Raw genomic sequence first — 24,218 nt, forward strand, 5'->3', positions numbered from 1 at the left:
CACAACCACTCCCAGTCAAAGCTTCGGCTCCGATTGCTTCTTAAATCACTATGCTCTTTTATTCAACACAATAATAACATGAATCAAGACAATAAGCACAAATTACAGTCAAAGCTTCTAATTTCTCTATCACAATTGCTTCCAGACAAAGCTTCGAATCCAATTGCTTCTTTTATTCACTTTTCTCTCAACTTTGTACTACACAATCAAAGTTATGCTTGCACAAATGTGGCAGAGCTTTCTTGCATACAACAAAAGATGATTTTTACGATGAGGGGCCACTCCTTTATATGGGCACGGGAGTTGAGAAAAAGATGGAGGAAAAAGTGGAAGTAACTCAACCAACTTTGACCTAGTCTAACTACAGGAGAAAATATAGGGTTACATGCAACTCACATTACATCTTTTAAATACACATGTAACTCGCATTACATGTAATTACACATCTTCATGCAATGCATCCTCTCCAACTACAAACATGAAAGAAGAAGAAGAAGATGGAAGAGAAGGAAACAATACTAAAGGGCCTTGTACATGACGATGCAATCCCGGATGATCATAGGATCGAAAGTTCCCATACTTTGTGCTACTACATTCACCTTGATAACCATAGTGTTGTGTCTTTTAATAACCTCTAACTTTGATGAATTGTTTGCTGTCATTTGAAAACTTGATGTGATCAAATTTTTCTCATTCAAGTTGTTGTGAATTGTCCTTTGTAGATCAGCACAAACTGGAGTTTCTAACACTTTGAAAACCTTCTTGACGATGTCTAGATGTAAACTCGGAACAACTTTCCATCAGTACCTTTACCTCTTTCTTTCTTTTTTGAAGTGCTTGGTGCATGGGAATGCATGCAAATGGTGATTGCTGATTTCCAAAATGTGACTTAGGGTCTTCAAGACATTATTGCATGAAAAATGATTACATGTAAGTGCAACATGTAACGGGGGATGGAAGGTGGAATGAGATGCGAATGCAGGTGGAGGATGCACTTCACATGTAAGTGCGAATGAAGGATGAAATGGAAAGCATGGAAAAATGCAGAAACATATATTTGCTCATGAAGGTGCAAATGCATATGAAGGGATGGAAAACGGAAAATGGAAGTGAGATAATGAATTTTATAGTCACTTTTGGTGAAAAGGAGAAGTGAAAATACATGGGAAGTGAAAATGATATCTTTTTGTCTTTTTAAAATATGACTTTTAATCAAAATCAGACCTTTTGGATGCAATTACACGTATGACATTTTGTGTAATCATGTTGTGTGAATGGAAGCGAAAAGTGAGATGGGTGAAAATGGAAGTGGAAAATGATGATTACATACATATGCGGATGGCAAATGAGATGAAAAACATATAATTGCATTTCATTGAATGAGAGATGAAGTGTTGTAACATGGAAATGGAATGTGGAATATGACGATGCTTTTGCATGTAATGAAGCAAAAACAAATTATTGTGAAAAAACTTGCAATTTCTCCAAGTGGAGAAAACTAGCAAGCAAGCACAAAACACAAAACACAAAAAAAACAACATACCTTTGGAAAATATCTCAAACATGCCAAGATGCAATGCACTTCAAAACTCAAATTCGAAATTAGGACTTGGGAAAGAACCAAAAACATGAAAATGAATAAAACCTTCATATTTAAAGAAAAAATGCACTTTCCATGGCAAAGATTTTCACAAATGGCAACTATCTAGTAATTTCATGCATAAAATCAGCAAGATAAGCATGAATTACATTGCAAGGAGGAAGAAGTCCACTTACATGAAGATTAAGTGCCAAAAATGAAAGAAAAAGATGCTCCGATGTTTGAAAATTTCTCCAAAAATGGTAAGACGTTTTCCAATCTTGCAAATTTGAATGGGAGAGGACAGCAAACAAGGAGAAGTTGTTAGAAGATGCCAAAACGTACCCGAAAAACACTCCATATTCCAACGTTTTTGAAGATCTATGCTTGCAACACGTTTTTGGTAAAAAACGTTTTTCTTCATGTTGTAAGATGAAAACATTTTGATCATTAAACCTCAAAACATGAACTCCAATGCAATGTAATCCCCAAACGATGGCAAATGAATTTGGTGAGGAGGAAAAACATGCACTAAAAATGAATTTATTTGCATATTTCTCCAAAAACGTGATCCATCATGAAAGTTTCAAAAACGTTTTTAAGGCAAATGAATCCCTTTTAGAAGCAAGGAAATCCATTGCCATCCAAAAACGTTTCAAATGGAACAAATCCCATACAAATCCATTGAGTAAAACTCAAGTTATGAGCAAAAATGAAGGAATTTGGAGTTTTTCTTCAAAAACGTGCCCTAGGATTGATCTCCAAAAACAATTTTCAACATGCTAAATTCATTTTTGATGCAAAGAAAATCATTGCCAAGGAAAAATGTCTTGAATGAAGAAGATTTCATGCAATTACAGCAAGAAAATCTCAAGTTATGGGCAAAATCAGGTTCTTGGAGGCCAAATGCATGCTTTCCTCTCAAAATCGGACTTTTTGGAATGCACAGCATATTTTAAAATATACTTTCCTTCCAAATCGGACCTTTTTAGGTGCAATACATGTTTTAAAATATGCATCAAGTGAAAATAGGACCTTTTTGGGTGCAATGCATATTTTAAAATGTGCTTCTTAGTAAAAATCAAACCTTTTGGAGGGGAATGCATATTTTTAAATGCATCTCACTTTTTAAATGCATAAGCATAAAAACTCCACTTTTCATGTCATAGCATCAAAAAGGTCCACTTATGGTGAACTTTTGATGTAGTGACATGAAAAATGTTCACCGAAGTAGACTTTATATGCAATGGCATGTAAAAAGTCCACTTTTAATAAATTTTACATGTAATTGCATATAAAATGTCCACTTATGAAGCTTTTAAGTCATTTAATTCACTTAAAATTATAAAAATGTTACAAAATGGGTCATAAACAATATTTATTTATCATACTATGAAATATAATACATAAACATCATTCTAAAGTAGCATTTAAATAAACATTTGATTTTTTAAACCAAAAATTAAAATGAAACTATATGGTTATATAGTTACTTTAAGTGAAAAATTAAAAAGTAACTCAACTTAAAATTATAACATAAAGTGCACTATAGTCACTTTAAGTTATAAATTTAAAGTAAAAGTAACTTAAAAACATAACAAAAAGTGAGTATAATGTTATATTTTTCAAAAAGTGAATGTCAAATTGAAAATATAACATCATATATTTAATTTGTGATGTTGCACCTAAAATGTCCACTTTTGAGGCACTATAACGGACATAACTCTTGACTGACAACTTCGATTGACCTCTAGGTTAGACCGAATCGAAGGGAAAAACGAAAAGCATGACATGAGCAAAACCAAAAGACTAAAAACAAGAAAACGCAAACTCAAAAGCAAAAAAAAGATGATGAAGGCCTCAAAAATCAAGCAAAGGCTCAACAAAAAGCAAAACGAAAAAGACATGACGAAGGCCTTCAATAAAACAATTTGATATTTGAATTGAAATGGATCAATTGATTAACATTAAACAATTAAATATCAAATTCAAGCTTAGAGAAACGCAAAACTAGCTTGGAAAAGTTTCATATTGTTACCAACATTTTGTGGTGACAAAATGCAAAACAACATAACTGCGTAAATACCTTTCAACCCATTTATTAACAATCTCGGTCTGCCCATTTGTTTGTGGGTGGTAGCTGGTACTAAGTGTCAATTTTGTACCTGTGAGCCTGAAAAGTTCTTGCCAAAAAGAACTCATGAACCTACTATCCCTATCACTCACAATGGTCTTGGGAAGACCATGTAGCCTAAACACCTTTCTAAAAAATAACTCTGCTACCTGAGATGCTGTGAAGTCAACTACAATTGGAAAGAAGTGGGCGTATTTAGTCAACCTATCAGCTACCACATATATGTTGTCTTTCCCTTGTACTCGAGGGAGACCTGTAATGAAATCCATGGAGATTCCTATCCACTTTTGTTCCAGTATGGGTAAGGGCTGCAATAAACCAGCACGATGAGTATGCTCTGACTTATTCTACTGGCAAGTCATACACTCCCGAACATGACATAGAATGTCATCCTTGAGACCCTTCCAAGAGAATCTCTCCCGAACTGCCCCGTAATTCTTACTATACCTTGGGTGCCCTGCTAAAAGAGTATCATGGTAGGCCTGCAGAATTTGTTCCTTCAACTGAGAACCCGGAACAAGGAAGACTCTGCCTTTGTAATAGATAACATCATCTACTACACTGTACCTATCATCTGAAACTAATCCATCCATGATCTCACAAGCATGTTGATCTTTGGAGTACTCAACTAAAAGTTGAGTCTTCCAATCTGTTGAAATCTCACTTAATGAACATAGGGTGGCAATTGACGGTTTCCTGGAAAGTGCATCAGCAACGGTATTGTTTTTGCCTTAATGAACTCAATGTCAAAGTCATAAGCCTGGATCTTGCTCACCCATTTTTGTTGACTATCATTGAGTTCTGCTTGATCAAGGAAGTATTTCAGACTATTGTGGTCCATTCTTACCACGAATTTACTACCAACAATATACTATCTGAACTTGGCTAATGCATGCATGATAGTCAACATTTTCTTGTCATATGTGGAATACAACCTCTCATTATCCCGCAACTTCCTACTCTCATAGGCGATGGGGTGCTTGTTATGCATCAAAACCGCTCCTATGCCCACGCCTGAAGCGTCACACTCCAGCACAAATGGCTGCGAGAAATCGGGAAGTGCCAAAACTAGACAAGTACTCATAACCTCCTTAAGTTTGTGAAAGACCCCCTGTCCATCTAAAAGCTCCTTTCTTTGTGAGGTTCGTCAATGGTGCTGCAAATTGAGAGAAACCCCTCACAAATCTCCTGTAATAAGCACACAAACCAAGGAATCCACGCAACTTAGTAATGTTTTGAGGGCAGGGCCAATCACAAATCACTTGAATTTTCTCCTCATGCACCTTCACTCTATCAGCACTGATCACATGTCCCAAATATAAAACCTCTCTAAGTCCAAACTCAAATTTAGATAACTTAGCAAATAGAGACTGACTCTCCATGATGCTAAGTACCTCCTCCACGTGTTTGAGATGGTCCTCCCAAGTACAGCTATAAATCAAAATATCATCAAAGAATACCAATACTAATTTCCTCAACTACTTGTTGAAGATGTGGTTCATGCATGATTGGAAGGTGGCCAATGCATTGTTAAAGCCAAAAGGCATCACCAAGAACTCATGATGTTTGTAGTGGCAGCGGAAAGCAATTTTGTGTACATCTTCTGATCGTACACGAATCTGATGATAACCTAAATGAAGATCAATCTTAGAAAAGTAGATAGCCCCATGAAGCTCATCTAACAACTCATCAATGCGTGGGATTGAATATCTATTTTTTATTGTCTTTTTGTTCAGAGCTCTACAATCTATACACATCCGCAAGGTCCCATCTTTCTTCTTGACAAGTACCACAGAAGAAGCAAAGGGACTAGAGCTAGGGCATATGAAGCCCATGTCCAACAACTCATGAATGGTCTTCTCAATCTGATCCTTGTATGCCCTAGGATGACGATATGGAGTGGTGATCACTAGTTTAGCTCCATCCTCCATTTCTATCCCATGCTCAAACCCTTTATCTGGAGGTACACCAGGAGGTATGTCACCAAAAACTCTGCCATGTCGGTCCATTACTGACTGAATATCAACATGAAATGTTCTACCATTCTAAGGAGTAGGTATTTTGGACTTCACCAAACAAAGTGTAGCCCAAATCATATCATCATGTCTAATAATAAACTCCATCCTATGAGAAGTCACCTCCTTAGGTCCACCGTCTGAAGCTACTCTCAAGATCACCTTCTTCCCCCCAGATAGAAACTCTAACTGCATGCAGTGGTGATCAATAATATACCTTCCGATACCCTGTAGCCACTGCATACCCAAAATAGCATCATAATCCTCCAAGGGTAGAATATAAAAGTCATCTGTCAAAGTAAAATCCCCCATTTGAATACTAAGCTATGAGATCCTCCTAGTGCAGACCAAAATTATACCATCTGCAACCTTTACTCCAAAACCCTCAAATATCTCAGATTGTAGCCCACATTTCTTAACCAATTTTTGATCAATAAAGTTATGTGTAGCTCCTGTATCGACCAAGCTCATTATTCATTGGCCCTGTAATGTACCTTTCAACCGAAAGGCGTGGAATCTGGGATAACCAAATAAGGTAGCCATAGTCACTTTGGCTGCCGCCAATGACTGGCATGTCCAATTCCAACTAAGATTGCTCCTGATGAGTCTCCTCGAGACTGTCCTCAGTGTCAGTGTCAGGTATCTCCTCATCACCAAACTCAGATGTCATCTCAATCAAATGAACCTTGCGCTTCCCCATACAATGGTGCCCGAGCTCCCAAGGTTCTTTACATGAGAAGCATAGTTTCTTCCTCCTCAAATCATTCCATGTCTCTAGCTCCATCCTAGGAGGTCTAGCTGCCTGACCATCCCTAAGCTGTGAGGTGTTGGCCTTTTGTGGAGACCGTGAATCTCTGAATGACCTTTTATCCGATGGATAAGTAGGGGTGGTGTCCAGTCCCAATGTCACATCAATAGCATCCTTAAGAGTGGTCGGCTAGAAAGTACGAACCAATCCCTTAAGCTTGTCTTGCAATCCCTCAATGAATAGCATCACACTACACTTCGAGGGCATATCAGGTATCATAATTGCAATGCATTGGAACTCATTAACATACACCTCTACATGTCTAGTCTGTCTAAGATGAGCTAACTCCCTATAGTAGAGTTTGGTGTCCTTTCGGTCAAACCAAGTAATTAGTCGCTCAATGAACTCAGCATAGGAATGAATCAAGGCATGATCCTGGGTAACCAAACCATGGTGCCACCAGTCATAAGCAACCCCATCTAAATGCAATACGGCAAACTGTATAGCATCTCTCTCTGGCATGGGTCATAAAGATAAATAAATGTCCAGCTTGTGTACCCAAGCTCGTGCACTCAAATTACTAGCGCCATCATAAGTAGCCAATGAAATCTTCCCCGTAGCTCTACTAAGATCATTGTTCTATTGTGGCCTATTGCCTCTGTCTCCTTTGAACCTAGTAGTATCCCTACGCTGTGAGAAATATTGGGGAAGAGGGAAAACATCCCTAACCTCTGGGGGTAGAGCTCTCCACTCAACTGTGGCTACCATGACGGATTCCTAAAATCCCATCTCGAGTGGATCAACTTGTGTTGGCCGCTCACTAGGTAAAAACTGTGGAAGCAAGGGTCCATCCGTAGCAAGTATACGAGGACGTTCCTATCTTTGGGAGTGAAGGGAGCTCCCAACCGACGTATGGGATCTATGACTTCCAACAACTAACACAAATCTGTTGCATCCCTACCCGCCTCTTCGCCCATCCAACTCCATCTGCTCCAAATTTTCCTATAGCCTCTCAAGCGTCTGGACTATTATAGGTTGAGTATTGATGAGAGTCCTCAATAATTATTTTTCATCCTCATCAGTGGTGTTTTTTCTGTTTCCTCTCTATTCATCTGCCATAGTATTTCCCTGTTCAATTCCAAAACCTTGCTCAAGTTGAGCTCTCCTACGCGTATAAAATCTATGTATCTCAGCTCTTGGATGCATAGATTTGTAATCAAATCCATAGGCTGGCAAGATCAGGCTCTGATACCACTGAAATATCCCAAATGGATATTTGTTTTGCTGCTACTATTTCTTTAATTATATAAATTATATTTTCCTATAGATTTTTCTTTGATCTTATAGAGCTAGACAGAAGTTGCAGAAGAAGGTTGTTTCCTTTTGTATTTTTCAGAATATAGGTATTACAATGAATAAATAACAGTAACTAATAAAATAGAAGTAATAGAAATCATATGTAGCAATACATACTATTCTGGAAATGATTCTAAAACCGTACCAGTAGAGGTTGATTTATTTCAGAAAAGTACTAATACAGATGTACTTCAAACAAGGTTGATGCCAACTGAAGATGGGAACCAGCTATAGCCAAACAAGTGCAAATAATAGAGCCCAAGCTGCTGCAATAAAACAAATCCAGTCTGCTGCAAATAAACACTCCAGAATTCCTCCTGTGAGTTGCTATACGGAAAAGCCAGGCTGAACCAAAGTGGCCGCCTTCCCAATAAATCCACTGCCTGCAAAGTGTGACTACAATGCTAGAAATTGATCCTCTGCCATGATCAAATTGTATGCATAAGAACCTTCAAATCTGAACTTGTTGAGGGCTACGTTCCAACAAATCTACTCTCAACACTAGGGTTTACGTCCTAGGTGAGGAATGCTCTTCCAGAGCAATGGTGTCCAAAATAGGTTGACAAAATGATGAGAGATACTCACTTTTAGGTTACCATCTCCTTATATCCCCTCTCCAAGGAAAATTGAACCCTAAAGTGGATTTCATTTAAACTTTATAATATAACATTATTTCCCAAATAAGGCATCCAAATAGAGAGAAATCATTACTTTATTAATGACAAATAGCTCCAAGCATCAAATAAGTCTCAGCAAGTGATAATTAAATAGTAGAGCCTAAGCTCTTTCCAACAAGCTATCACACATAAGCACATCGATCCAAATGGAGCCAAAAAACTCCTTATTACTCCAAAATGGCTAAACACTTAGCCTTATTTAAATTATTAAAATGCTAACTTAGAAGAATATTTAAAGATATTAAATTATTTCCCAAGTAGCCAAGAAACAACCCAAACACTTCCAAAACATGAAACTGAGTTTGTCACCTGCCTATGACTGATGCCAAACAACCTGGGCCAACTAGCAATCTCACCCTCAAATCTAGGGATACTCCTAAAAAATAGGAAACACACCCAAATCTCCTCTAATTGAGATCAGGGGTGATCACATAGAACCTCAACTCTGGAAAATGTCACAACCTCCTAAAAGGTAGGAATCTCCTCCTAAAATCAAGGAACTGCCTCCTAAAATCAAGGAACTACTCTCAATTGATCTACTACTGCCTAAAATACTCAATCCAGACACTAAAAACCTTGACTTAGTCCTCGATCACCACTACCAGCCTACAAGACCCCATAATAGGCTAACTTTCATGTCACTGCTAGACAGAGCTATAGAGGGGACATAACATTCTTCCTCACGTGCCTTGAAGGATAGTGCATTTACGCCTTCAGTACTATCGGCATCAGATGGGTTTTGGGATATATGGAGCCTTTGCTGTCATGTTTCTTTATCACTTTGCATCTGCAGTTTCTTGTTCCTCAAGCTTGGTTGGAAAGAGAGGTTTTATTCTATTGGTCAGAATGGATTATGTCCCTCGGAATTATAAAGTTAGATTGGAAATTGAAGAGTGGGAACAACCTCTTGAAGGTTGTATTGCAAATTGTCAGCTAGCTCGAGCTTTTAATTTGGCTTGTCTGCATTGTCTGTGGGCTATTAAATAGGTGATTGGCAATGAGGTATTATCAACAGCAGAGTGGCACTTCATCTTCCCTTCACAACTAGTATTGATTTTCTTATCTAATATCATGGATATTGTCCAGTCAGTGGTGGTGTTGAAAAAAATTATTGGCAGAGCAATTTCTAGAGAGGTGTAGAAAAAACTTGCCTTAAATTATCAGGCAATATGACCTTTGGTAAGGAAATGCATTGGTTGTTGATTTCTTTCCTCAAGATGCGTGAAAGATAATTGAGCATTCATAGCAGTGTTCAACAGCACAAAGAAACTTATTAGGCTTCAGATGTTAACTATTTCCTCAGTGTTATAGGTAATGTGGGTTGCTTTATTTCCCCAAATATTTGTAACCGTATTATCTTACTTTGTCTGCTATTCCAGTCCTCCTTAAACATGTGCACCATTTGGAGTTTCAAACTTCACAGTTTTGACTTTTGGATGAAGTAAAAGGGACTAGACTGGCAATTATCCAGTTAAATATTGATGAGCATAATGAGGATGACGAGCCTCAACCCATGGAGGAATCATTGTGGCGGTTAATGGGCAGAATTTTTGGAAATTATCTTCCAAGAATCTCCATGGATTTTTGAATTAAGGAAAAGAATTATCGGAGATTTGATGTGGATTTTCTCTGATAAGCATTTGAGGGGTCTCTCCGTGAAGGTTTTTGACTGGACCGGCCTCTAGAAGGTGGTCTCTGCAGGTTCAAATGTTGGTGCTTTGATCTTTTTGGTATGGCAGAAGAGTATTAGCGGAGGATATTGCAAATGCTTGGTATGGCACGAGAGTTTTCGCTGAGGATTTTGCCCAATAATGAGTTGTTTTGATTACTGATAAGGAGAAGACTTGGATAATATTACTCGAAAGGTGGAAAGTTTGGCTTGATCTTCCGATAGGATGACTTGTTTCCGATAACCCTTCCTTATCAGTATAAGAGGACATTGTACATCGGTGCCAGGACAGGGACTATCGGTGCCAGAACAGAGACTATCGGTGCCAAGACAGGGACTATCGGTGGCACTTCAGCATGTGGTCTGTTGAAGAGGGTTATTGTTGTTTCTATTTGCTCCTATTTAATGGGTGTTGTTGTTGGGCATTCCTGTATTTTGTAATTTGGTAGCACTTGATCCTTCATGTATCTATATACATTTTTCCATTTTTTATAATCAGTGACAATTGGAGGTTTTCTTTCTGGTTCTTTCCTCCATGAACCTTTGAACCAGTTTATTTGTATTAATAAAATATTAGTGGCTTGCCACTTTCACCAAAAAGAATAGAATTGTCATTCAAAGAAGAGCAACTATAAGATTGTCCTTAAAGAATTCTAAAGGAGAGGATGTGTCTCATGAAGAAATGGAGTCATGTAACAAATGCAATAACAGTCCTAGACAAATCTTCAGAACAACAAGGACTCTCCACACTTTTGAGAGTATCATCATCACAGTGATAAGAGATTGAACAGAATATTCATAGCTAGAAGGATACTGCCAATGCCAAAGCAACAGTTTTAAGAAGGTTCATGAGCGGTTATATAAGTGACTAAATCTATGGTGCCAAATGACAAAAGTTATGGGGACAAGTGTCAAAGTATTAACCTGCAATGATCTCTCATGCCCTCCTAGGGCATTTAATCACTTTTTAAACCATCCTCGCATGGCCTAAAAGCTTGGAAAACAGTTATAGTAGCTTGAGAGGGTTAAGAAACACTTGGAAACACCTATGGTAACAGTTGCAGGCATCCAAGGGATTGGAAGACGACTGTTGGTTTCTGAGGAACATCTACAACCTTTCAGTTGGGAAGTCAAGACCATCCTTCCCCAACGTTTCTTTAGAGAAGCTTCAGCAATCAAGTAAAGATAAAGACCTTTTGCAGCATAAAAAAAGGAAGCTTTGACGGAGCAACCATATCAAATAATTGTCACTTTTCCTTCAAAGGATGATCCTAGATGCTAGGAAGAAGCTAGTCAATGCTTAAAATAGACGACTAGAGGCAATTTTCAAGTACTTTTTCCTTTCTAGACTATGTTTGTGATCTGAAGCAAGTTCTTCCATGGTCTGAAAATGGCATCGAATAGTCTTTTGATCTGATATATGGACCACTGAATAAGTTTTTGGCGTGTCACTTAAGTTTTTCACAAGACATGGTATAACGATTTCTACTATCTAAACGAAACACATGCCACAATAGCATTACGTTAAATGCAATAGGAGGTTCGAAAACCCGAACAAAAGCATAAGCATGTTGTAATTAAATTCCAAACGTACACTAGATAGTCACAATCTGCATCATCTATTCTATTGTTGCTTGGGATTTGAGAACATCCATTCATCGTTCCTATGAATTTAATTTAAATATTATCATAATTTCAAAAGCACATAAACCTTACAAAATCAAATTATACTAAAACTGACCTCTGGCCGTTTGTGATGCCCTGCAGAGTGGACCGCTTGCGTGTCTCTACGCAGTAGAACGTGATCGCTCGATTTAGTAAGAAAAACCACTTAATCAATCTGGTCCATTTCTTTTCTAGGTGTGCTTTATGAAACAACCGTACCACAAATAGAGCAACTGCACCACCCAAGAAAAACACTTAATGAACCCATGTTTACCAAGATTTCAAAAAACCTCCCTGGGTACTATTGATCCCAATTTACAGAGGCATCAAAGAAAAACCGGTCCAATCCCAAGCACAAATATAGTAGCACTACCATGAATGCAAATCCTGCATCCCACCCAGCTGAAAGCACATAATTATGCCTTTGGTACCAATCTTTGTTGCATGTATAGGTAACAAAGCTAAAATGAATCCCGTTAGTATTCCGTTGGTGTAATTAATTGCTTTTTGCAGGGGGCACCAGTCCTGTTTACTAATTAGTGCTGGCATATTAATCAATCTGATCCGTATTTTGTCTTGGCATACTTTATGAACCAGCCATACCACAAGTGGAACAATTGCACCACCTAAGGAAAACGAGCTAATGGACTTATATTTACGGAGGCTTCCAAAAATCTGCTTGAGCTCTTTTGAAAAAAGATGGTGGAATCCGAGAGTTGCGAAATTGCTGCCACATTTTTCATAGAAATTATCTGGATAAATGGATTGATAACAATCAGCATACCTGACCTTTCTCCAGTTTCCCTCTACCATATCCAATCACTAAACCCTGCAACAAACAGATAAATTAATCCCCTCAAGTCTAAATTCAACTTCAATGAAAAAGCAAACAACAGCTAAACTCATGCTTTCTAAACGGTAATATTGAGAGTAACAGTCATTTTCAAACTGGAGCTTTTTTAAACGGTGGCCTAGCCATTTTCTCCGTGGTTTCAGGGTCGTTAGCGCGCGCTCTCCTCCCGTATGAAGTCAAAATTTCGAAAAAGAAAAGGAAACAGAAGAAAAAGAACAAAACAGTAATTAAAACTAGCTTTTGTCCTTGCCGACATTGCCGACAGATGATCGATAATAAAATTACATTGTTTTTTAAAATATAATATTATCTAAACAAATTAGATTATTAATAATTTTCAATTTAAATAACATAATATGTGTTAAAAAAATTTAAATAGATTAATAAATATTATTAGTATCCTTAAATGTCCGATTGCAATTAATTTTGGCATCTAAATAAAACTCAAAGCCTAAGGTTCGTAGTACAATTATTTTTAAAAATATTTTTTTAATGAAAGTTCCAATTTTGTGATTGGTGAGGGGTATTTTTGTTGGGGTTAAGGGGTTTGAAAAATAGAATAATAATAAAAAATTAACAATCACCATCGACACAAGAAATCTGGAAGGCGCACCAAATGATTTATTCTTCCTCTTCCTAAATGATTCTGGAACCGAGTGACTCCTAGCCTTGTAGTTCATCAGTCAACTCCTCATTAGAAGGTCCCTCATCATTAAAGTGGTCTCCATCATCTTTATGGAAGACTATGGATTTAACCACCTCTGTAGCTATGAGAATGCTCCTCTAATGCCCTGTACAATCTATAAAACCCATAATCGACTAACTTGCCAATCTAATCTAATTATTCTAGGCCATCACAAAACAAATTACAACTTCGACAAAATTTTGAAAAGGTCAGCTTAGATCTCTACATTTCCCATTACATTTTCATAATTCAACTACAAACCAAATTACAAAACAACAGATTTCTCACAAAATGGGAAAGCAAAAAATAAGTCTCAATGACTGACTATATAGAGTTAAAAGTTATTCATCAAATCCCCACATAGTAAACCAATAGAAGTCAATTTTAGATTACATAACAGGGGATGAATACGATTGCGAGACCAATGAATCTGTTTTGCAATCGCAAAGATTTTGACTCAAAAGAAGACATTTGTCTCAGTAGGAATTTGGTTTACTGTAAAAAAAAACTTTGAATTGGATTGAGCGAGAGGAAGTAGACACCCACAATGGAAGAGATCATCCGCAAGATAAATCTCCTATGTTGATTTCAAAGCATGGCAATCAGTTGTCGAAATCATTGTAACGTGGCAATCAATTCTAAAAATCACTGTAAACGTGGCAATTAATTTATGAAAAAACTGTGTAAATGTGGCAATGTGTTCATTGGAATAACCCCTAACATTAGACAGATGTCTTTCCCAAGGTTGGAGAGATGTCAATTGTGGGAGCAAGTGGGAAATTCATGCTGGTTGGAGGGTACGCCCCTGCCCAAACTCACTCAGTTAATAGAAAATCTGGCAATACAACCGTTCATTACAATGTCACCGTAGTTCATTACTGATAATGTTAGAACATGTTTTTCCCTCATTTTTCTTCTTCTTTTTGTTTCAAATTTGAATAACTGTTTTCAGAGGGAAGTGGTGGTGCATTTTGTTTTGGGTTCCCAATTTTTAGACTTAAACTAATAGACAAAAACTAAGGTTCAGTGCTCTATCATTTAATAATTATTAATCTTAGCTTATTTTGATTTTTTTGATTGGTTGAGACGAATTTTATGGGGGGTTTTCCATTTGTCAATGAAACTAAAAATCAAATAATAATAATAAATCTCATTGAAAGCAGCTAAGGCAAATTTAATGCTTGGCAGCCAGACAAGGAAGAGATAGCAATGTAATAAATGCACATGAAGACGGATAGCATTTGCAATGAACATTTTCTTGGCAAGAGTCGGTGGGTAGATGGAGGTCTGGTAATTTAATTGTGCAGAGCACTTTAAGACAGGGTAAAAGTCAATGATTTGAAGGTAAGATATTCTGCTTTTAAATATATTTTCTCTCCCTTTTGAATATTTGGAGGCTTCTAAATATATCATTTTTAGTATCCTGTACAAAAGTTAGAACCGTAGTTTCTGCAGGTAAGGTTTTTTTGCACAGCCTTTCCTGTATGGAATGCATCTACATATAAGAGGATTTTGCACTTTCCTCATCCATTATCATTGTTTAAAACCCACCCTTCTTCACACTTGACAGAAACTTTGTACAAAAATAGTATGTGTATCCCTAGAACCCATGAAAAATCTATGTAAAAACACCATCAATTAGGCCCTAACAACAATGTGACCCTTAAAAGTTTTTAAAACCACAATACTAGAGGATTCCTCATGAGAACCAAAATTCATGTAGATTCTTCTTTCCCTCTCAAATGTCCTACATGTTGTATTTTTTGTTTTGGGTTAATGTTTCAAATGATTTTTTACAATGTCGAAAAAAAAAATTTAAAATATAGGCACAACATTAATTGCTTCTTATTACAACAAAATTAACAATTCTTATGGTTCAGCACATACTCGAAAATACCTTCATTGCCATCAGACAAGTAGAAGGCAAGGACTTCTGCTCCTCCAAAGCCCTTGTTTATTTAAATTCAATTTATCAAATATGAAAACAAAATAATTAAAAAAAACTCCATCAAAAAATCTATTATGAAAATTTAATAAAAGAAATACAAAAAAAATAATATGAAAAAATAATGTCTCTAACAAATATTCTATGGACTAAATAAATTATAGAAGCTAAAAAATAACTAATATAAAAAAATTAATTTAAATAATTTAAAAACTAAAACCTAAATCAATTTAAAAAATTAAAACTTAAATAAATAGAGATCACAACATGAGCTAATGTGGAGATCATGGGTAATTGTTTTTTAATTAAATATGAAAAGAAAAACAATAGTTAAAAGTAGAGATTTAAAATATAATCTTATGTGAACAAATTAGATTATCAATGAATTGAATTTAAATAAATAATATTTATTAATCTATTTATTTTTAATTTAAATATCATAATATTTACTAAAATATTTTAAATAGATTAATAAATATTATTTATTTAAATTCAATTCATCAAATATGAAAAAAAAAAAATTAAGAAAAAAACCATCAAAAAATCTATTATGAAAAAATAATAAGAGAAATACAAAAAAAATAATATGAAAAATAGCAATGTCTCTAACAAATATTCTATTGACTAAATAAATTATAGAAACTAAAAAATAATATTGAAAGAAAAAAATAAACTAATATTAAAAATTAAAATTAAAAATTAAAAACTAAAATATAAATCAATTTTAAAAATCAAAAGTTAAATAAATAGAGATCACACTATGAGCTAATGTGGAGATCACAAGTAATTTTTGTTTTTTAATAAATAGAAAAAGAAAAACAATAGTTAAAAGTGGAGATAACAACTAATAAATATCAAAACAAGAGTTAAAAGTGTAGTGAGACAAAAATTGATTGGTAAATAATTAACGGGAAGAATTTACAATTTTTTGGCCAAACTGACAACTTTTCTAGCAAAGTGACAATTTTTTCGTCAAATTTTCAATTTCTGGGAATAAAGTTCTCACAAATAGCCCATCGGCTAAAAAATTATACTCCCAAATGAAGTCTATAGATTATAACATGACATTCAATTTACATAGATTTCAAAGAATAAATTTAACAGGCTAATTAAATTATTCCTGCAATTGAACTCTATAGATTATAACATGACGTTTAACTTACATAAATTGCAAAGAATAAATTTAATAGGCTAATTAGCCTAACTACAAAATGATTTAATGTTATTTCATTTTATATTATCTTTAATGTGAATATGTGAATATATATATTTATATATAAGTTGAGAGGCTTTCTTCGATGGCATCATCTTTCATTGTAAACGTTTAAGAGTTAAAAAAAAATTGACATTAATGTGAATGTATCGATGAGTTGGCAACTTGGTCAATTGGTAGTACAGATTATAATAAAACCATCAATAATTTATTAATAAAATGAATAGTCTGGCTCATCCCATCGTGCACACATGGGCAATCACGAAACAACGATCACTAATGTTAAAAAATTAATGTCTTTTAAACTACAATAGTAGATTTCATTTTTTTTATTCGAGTCACCTCCTAAATGTCATTTTGTATCATTATGTGGCATTGATTTTTCATAACTGTAATAAAGAGATTCAACACATCTTCATTAGTTTTCCATTTTTCATTATCACGATTAATCTTCTTCAGTTTTTAATTTTTCATTATCACATTAATATTCTATCAAATCTGAAATGTTAAATACTGGTGAAATATTCCGTAGGCAACTCCACTTCATAAGCATTTTCAAAATCATGCCTTTTCACTATCTTGCACGGTCCAAACTTCTTCATCTTCAACGTATTATATGTACCCACTGGAAAATGCTCTTTCCTCAAATGAACCATGACTTCATCTCTAATCTGAAATTCCTTATACCTCCTTTTCACATCTACCTTAGCCTTATACTGTGTATTCATCTTTATGATGTGCTTCCTCACCTCCTCATGGATGTTCTTCAAATGTTCAACAAATTCTTCCACTTCAATACTACTTATCTCTATTTTTCAGAAGCATTTATGGGACTACTCCCATATACAATCTAGAATGATGATTTACTAATACTCCTATTAACAAAATTATTATATGTAAATTTTGCCTATGGTAAAATTATATCTTATCCTTTTGGCTTGTCTCCAACCAAACATCTTAGTAAATTTCCCAAATTGTGATTCACAACTTTTGTCTGTCCATCAATCTGTGGATGATGCGATGAACTGAACTTCAAGTCTGTCTTCAACTTCTTCCACAATGTACACCAGAAATACCCAACAATATTGGTATCTCGATATGAAATTATACTCTTTGGTAGACCATGTAGTCTCACCACTTATCTAAAAAATAATTCTGCTACATGAACAACATCACTAGTCTTCTTGCAAGGAATAAAATGTGCCATCTTTGAAAACCTATCAACCACCAAAAAAAAGAATCATTTCCTCATTGTGTCCTTGTTAATTTAAGAAAAAAATCCATGCTAACATCCTCCCATGGCTTCTCTAGTATAGGTAATGGCTGATACAACCCTGTATTCTACTTTACTCCTTTCGTCATCTAACATACTCTACAACTCTATACAAACTTCTTCACATCTTGTTGCAATTGTGGTCAGTAATAATTCTCAGCAACCAAAGCTATGGTTTTTTTCTCTGTCAAAATGTCCAGCCAATCCTCCACTATGCTTCTTCTTGATGAGATTCTCTTTCATTGAACTTTTAGGAATGCACAACTGGCTTCCTTTGAACAACATACTATCCTGAATCATGAAATCCAACCACTTTGTCATATCAAGTGTAACAGGTTATGTACAAGCCTTCCACGCTTCACCAAAATCAGGAGCATCTGGATACAAAGTACTAAGTTCCTTGAACCCAACCACCTCTATCTGCATTTTTGTCAACAAAAGTTATCTTCTACTAAGAGCATCTGCAACTTTGTTAGACTTCTCACTCCTGTGTTTCAAAACAAATGTATAACTCTACAAAAACTCAACCCACTCCAAATGCCTTTGGTTCAATTTTGCTTTACTATTTAAATATTGCAAAGCTTGATGATCAATATACAAAACAAACTCCTTAGGAAGAAGATAGTGTCTCCACTTCTTCAATGCTTGAACTATATCATAAAATTCATGAGCATAAACATAAAATTTTCTTTTGGCATCATTCAATTTCTCACTAAAATGAGCAACAGGTCTACCTTCTTGGCTGATAACAACTCCTATTGCAGTATCATTAGCATCATAGTCTTCTTGAAACACCTTGTTAAAATCAAGAAGTGCTAAAACAGGTTGCTCAGTAACTTTCTATTTCAATAGATTAAAACTCTTATCTGCTCCTACAGTCCACTCAAACTCTTTCCTATCCCCTCTCATTGTTTCGGTCAAGGGTCCACAAATAATGCTAAAACATCTTATGAACTTTCTGTAAAAAAATAGCTAGTCCATAAAAAGATCTTACCTTTGTCACACTTCTTGGAGTAGGCCATTCAAGGATAGCCTTCGCTATCTTTGGGCCCATTTTCAAACCTTCTGCTGAGACTGCAAATCTCAAGTACACCAATTCCTTCTTTACAAAACTGCACTTCTTCAAGTTTATCAGCAACTTTTCTTCCCTCAACTTATCAAACACCTTGCGAATATGGATCAAATGCTCTTTCAATGTCTTACTAAAGATCAAAATATCATCTAGGTAAACAATGATAAACTTACCCAGAAACTCCTTCAATACCTCATTCATGAGCCTCATGAAACTGCTCGGTGCATTGGTTAGCCCAAAAGGAATGACTAACCACTTGTACAATCTTTTTTTGGTCTTGAAAGCAGTCTTCCACTCATCACCTTCTCTAATATGAACTTGATGGTACCCACTCTTTAGATCTATCTTTGTAAAATACTCAGCTCCACTCAAATAATCCATAATATCATCCATCCTTGGCAATGAAAATTTGTACTTGATTGTGATCTTATTGATAGCGTGAGAATCTATGTACATCCTCCATTGTCCATTCTTCTATGGTGCTAATACTTCTTTTACAACACATGGACTCAAACTCTCTCGAATCAACCCCTTCTGCAACAAGTCATGAACTTGTATGTTCAACTCTTCACTTTCTGTTAGTATCATTCTAAGTGTTTCCTTGTTTAGAAAAAATGGCTCCTAGAATCAAATCCATCTAATGACTAATATTCCTCATTGGGGGCAATCCATCAAGGACATTATCTAATACAATATCAAAAAACTCTCCCAACATATCTACAACTTCTGCAAGTCCCTCCTCTACTTCTTTACTATGTTTTGGAATTATAGTAAAACACATATGCTCACATTTCATACCTTCGAGAAACTCTTTTCCATCAACAAAACATATTCTAGCAACACTACATACCTTTTCTTCTTTCTCCTTCAATGACTTCAACTTATGCTTCACTCCATCCTTGGTCAAAGTGTAGGTATTTGCTCACCCATCATGTACAACATGCCTGTCAAACTGCCCCGACCTACCCAACAACATATGACATATGTCCATAGGTAAGATATCACATAGTACCTCATCCTGGTAGCTTCCAATCTGGAACTTCACTAATTACTACTCATGGCCATGACCTTGTTATCATCTTGCATCCAAGCAATATGGTATGGACGCAGGTGTTTATGTCTCTTTAGTTTCAACTTTGTGACCATCATTTCTAACACCAAATTGTCAGTACTTCCACCATTAATTATCACATCACAACACTTATCTTCACATCTGTACCTTGTTTGAAACAAGCTCCTTCTTTGATCAGGTTCATTCTCACCACTCAATATGACTCTTCTATTAACTAGGACTTCTCCTCTTTCAACATCTTTAGAATGTGAGGATCTGACATCTTCGTCAACATGTGCAACTCTGGTATTGATGTTTGTTCTTGGATATGTCCTTCCTTGGCGCTAGGAACATTCAAATACTCTATGCCTTTCTTCTCCACAGTGAAAACATTTCCCATGGAAGCCTCCTCTTCCAGATCCTTGTCCTCTGCGTCTTCCTCTCTAATCTCTATTGTTTTGATCATGGAAATGTTTGGAATTGTTTCGCCTCTGGTTTTGACTACTACTTCCAGCCACATCCTTATTTTTTTTATCATCATTATGACCATCATAAGATCATCCGCCAGATCTTCCACCATGACCTCTTCCACTATTCTTGTTGTCAAACTTCTTGCCCAATTTCTCCTCAACTCTTAGGCAAAACTGGTATGCCTCCTCAATACTATTCATTCAAACTAGACTCAGCTCATCCTGAATACTTAGCCTTAACCCATTAAGATAATGGGCCACTTTCTCCTTATCAGCTTCTACATGGCCAGTTCTAATGAGAACTTGGTAGAACTCCTTGGTATACTCTTGAATAGATTTTCCTACTTGCTTCAACCCTTGCATTTTCTTCAATAGATCAAGCTCATAATCCATGGGAATGAATTATCGCTAGAGTTTAGCTATCATTCGTTCCCATCTGGCGATTTTTTCCTTTCCCTTTCTATTTCGCTTCAGCTGAACCTCCTGCCACTAGATCTTCGCATGTCCCTTCAGTTTTGCCTTCACAAACTTGACCCTATCAGGAACCTTAATATCTTCATACTCAAAGTAATCCTCCAGTTCATTGATCCAATCGCTAAACTCCTCTGGGTTAAGATATTCCAAAAATATAGGAACCTCAAACTTAAGTCTTTTTTTGAATCTTAGAGATGGCCCCAAAAATCCTCTCTTCCTTTGGGTTAAGAACTGCCTCTGCTTCAACATTTTCTTCTACTTTGTCCTCATCCTCGCTTTCATCTCTTATAGGAAGATTTATTCCTTTGTGTATTTTTTCTTCTAATGCTTGCATTTGTCTTTGGAGGGCTCTAAAACCCTCAGATGTAACACCTACAACTCTTCTCCCACACTCTTCTCGTGGAGACACTTTCGTACTTCCATTGAAACCCTAGTGCAAACTACCTGTCAATTGGTGATTTGTCTACATGCTCAGCCCAAACTATAGTCCTGGTGCGAACTGCCTTACAGTTGGTGATCCATCCATAGACTCAAGAACTCTAGTTGTGATACCACTTGATGAAGGGTGCTCCCCTTAATACCATAAACACATAACAGAAACAAAGAAACAACAACAAATGTAAGAGCAAAATATGGACTTCTTATTTGTGTTGCAAATGCAAAATTATAGAATTCATAAGTATAATATGCTAGCCCACATGAGTGACTACAATAATCTGTAAGACTAAGCTGCAAAATACAACCCAAAGTTGTCATAGACAATGTTCTAGCCTATCTTAAATAGGCAATTTTATGTCGCCCGGGAAGGTTCTAGATGCTCAAACTTAATACGTAGGGTTGACAGACCCTAACAATACATGTAGATTCAGCTAAATACATTTTTGACAATTTATTTTAGAAATTTCAGCAACCCAACTTCATAAGGCCATAACTCTCAGACCGTTGCTTTGATTGGCTATTATAACTACTTTTCGAAAATGCCATCTTCTGATCTACACGTCAAAATGGTGCAAGCGCCTTTTTGTTGAGTTTTTGGACCTCATTTGGGCACTCTAAGGCCTCCAACAGTGAGCCTGAAGATTTTTCTACAAAATTCTCCATTGAAAATTTGCAATAACTTCTCTGATACTTAAGCTAGAGCAATGAGATTTTTATGGTAGGCTTATAATTCCAAAACAAACCTTCATGCAGAAAATGAGAACATATTGAGCTCGCATGACAAACTTACTAAAAATAGCAAGTTCCCATAAATAGTAACCACCATGTCTACTAGTCCTTATTAAAATAGAAAAGACTGAAAAGAAAATATTTTTCGGTGATGCAAGATTGCTCTCACACCCAAGATGCTCCTGCATTAGTATACGTATACATATGTATGTGTCATGTCCCGCCCCGACCATCATAGCACTATTGACATTTTGTTTCTTTTGGACTTTGATAGTTAGACTCTAGATGACACATTATTACCCACTATGGACATTGATATTTTGATCCTTAGACTATTTTATTTCATGTTATGTTATTGGGACATTGATACCTATATCATTAGGCTATATGATGATTCCTTATGATGTTACTAGGACACTAATATTCTAAGTAGTTTTTATGATGTTATTCAAATATGCTTACTTACCTTCTTGATGATCCATATGTCATGATTAAAGCTTATGTTATACTCAAGTGAATGTTTGATTTTTGAATTGTGGTCTTCATATGGTGCTAGATTATCATGTCTTAGCATATTTAGAGTAACATTAAGAATTCATGTATCATTTGAATAAATTAGAATTGTATACTTATATTATATTTGATGCATTGCTTAAGGTAGATTAATTCCATAATTTTCTGTAAGAATAAATGATCATAATGTTTTACTATCTAGATTAGAGAATTGCTACAAATGTGAAGTGTGTAATATGATATGAATGGAAATACATATTTCATATTAGTTATGTTATTCATTGATGATAGAATCTATGTGATTTATATTTACATTATCATTTTATCACCTTATTCTTGGACTACTGATATTTGCAATAAGTGTGCAGGAAAGAAGCCAATGGATTTATGGAGAACCTTGCTAGGTGTTTGGAAAAACCAAGGTTAACCCTAAGGAGGGTATAACCTTTTTACCCTTGTATTTTATTTGTAAAACCAATTTGTGTGTATTATTGTGATTCTATAAAAGTAAATTTGTTTTTCTTGATGGCTTGCCAAGTGTGTTGTGTGTATTGTGGTGTCACTTGACACATGTTCTCCTTTTGTAGCATGCTTAGTGGGATGGTAGGTGGTTGAGTGAACCAAGGAGTGGTTTGGTAGGATTTCTTTTCCCTAGGTGTATTTATGGGTCCAAGAGGGATTCTTTCCATGCTAGGTCGAATGCACACCTTTTTGTGAATTTCTAGAAGGTTTACACCATCCCTAGGGGTAGTTTGAGGCCTTATTTTAAAGCCCATATGATATACCTAGGGGGTAGGGGCATTTTTAAGTATTATAAGCTTCCCTAGGCATTGAAAAGAGCACCCAAAATTGTGGATTCCCAAGTTGGCCGAATTTGGAAACTTAAGCATCAAAAGAAAACATTTTTTAAGGAGAGTTGGTTGGAGAGTTCTTGGGGGAGAATTTTTGGATAGATCTGGAAAAAGAATCTAAGTGGGGTAAATTTTGGAAAAGGGAAAAACAAGGAAAAGAAGATAGCTTAGGAGGAGGATTGCTGGTAAAAAGAGAGGGAGCTCAAATTTGCTTGGAAACTAGGTTGGTAACCTTATGTACCCTTGCTATGAAAGTTTGTTGTTAAGTAGATTATTTTTATTGTGTTATGCATGTGAGTTTTCTGTAATGTAGTTGTAATATGGTGTGTTGTAATGTTGTGTTGTGTAAGGTTGAGGGATCATGTTTCAGTTTTGGTGTATGTGTGTATTGTGATTTACCTTGTGTTGTGAATTCATGTGTTCTTGTTGCAGTTTTCTATTTTGGGTGTGACAAGGTGAGTCTCATCTCTTGGGAGGGAAAGAGAGCCTTGTGAGGGTAAGGGGTGCATAGGGAATGTGTTGGGTGAGAGTCTCTCCTAGTGTAGGAGAGGGATGCCATATGGGTGTTATGGGCCCCATATGCCACCTTGCTAGAGTTATAAGTATTGTAAAGATGCCATGTGAGGGCATGTATGTGGTATTGGGTTGCCTTGTGAAGGCATGTGTATAAAATGTATAGCCTAATGAAGGCATAGTTGTAGGTGGAGTCTCCCCAACATTCATTTTCCACCCTTACCCCTTGAGATGGATCTACATGTGATCCTAAGTGGTCTACCTTGGTTGGGAATTTTTGTGGTTTTATTTGTCA

General features: G+C 35.9%; 1 long non-coding RNA gene across 1 annotated transcript in view; it reads left to right on the forward strand.

The window, feature by feature from the left end:
* LOC149568827 (uncharacterized) overlaps positions 1-24,218 on the forward strand; it is a 186,128-nt gene that overhangs the window by 80,840 nt on the left and 81,070 nt on the right. Inside the window, exon 3 of the long non-coding RNA XR_016362657.1 lies at positions 14,570-14,725. This is a non-coding gene — a long non-coding RNA (uncharacterized LOC149568827). The remainder of the gene's footprint in view (positions 1-14,569; positions 14,726-24,218) is intronic.

Source organism: Cupressus sempervirens, chromosome 3 (genome assembly GCF_028749045.1).
Source record: "Cupressus sempervirens isolate cs-2001-9-10 chromosome 3, ASM2874904v1, whole genome shotgun sequence".
Lineage (NCBI taxonomy): Eukaryota > Viridiplantae > Streptophyta > Pinopsida > Cupressales > Cupressaceae > Cupressus > Cupressus sempervirens.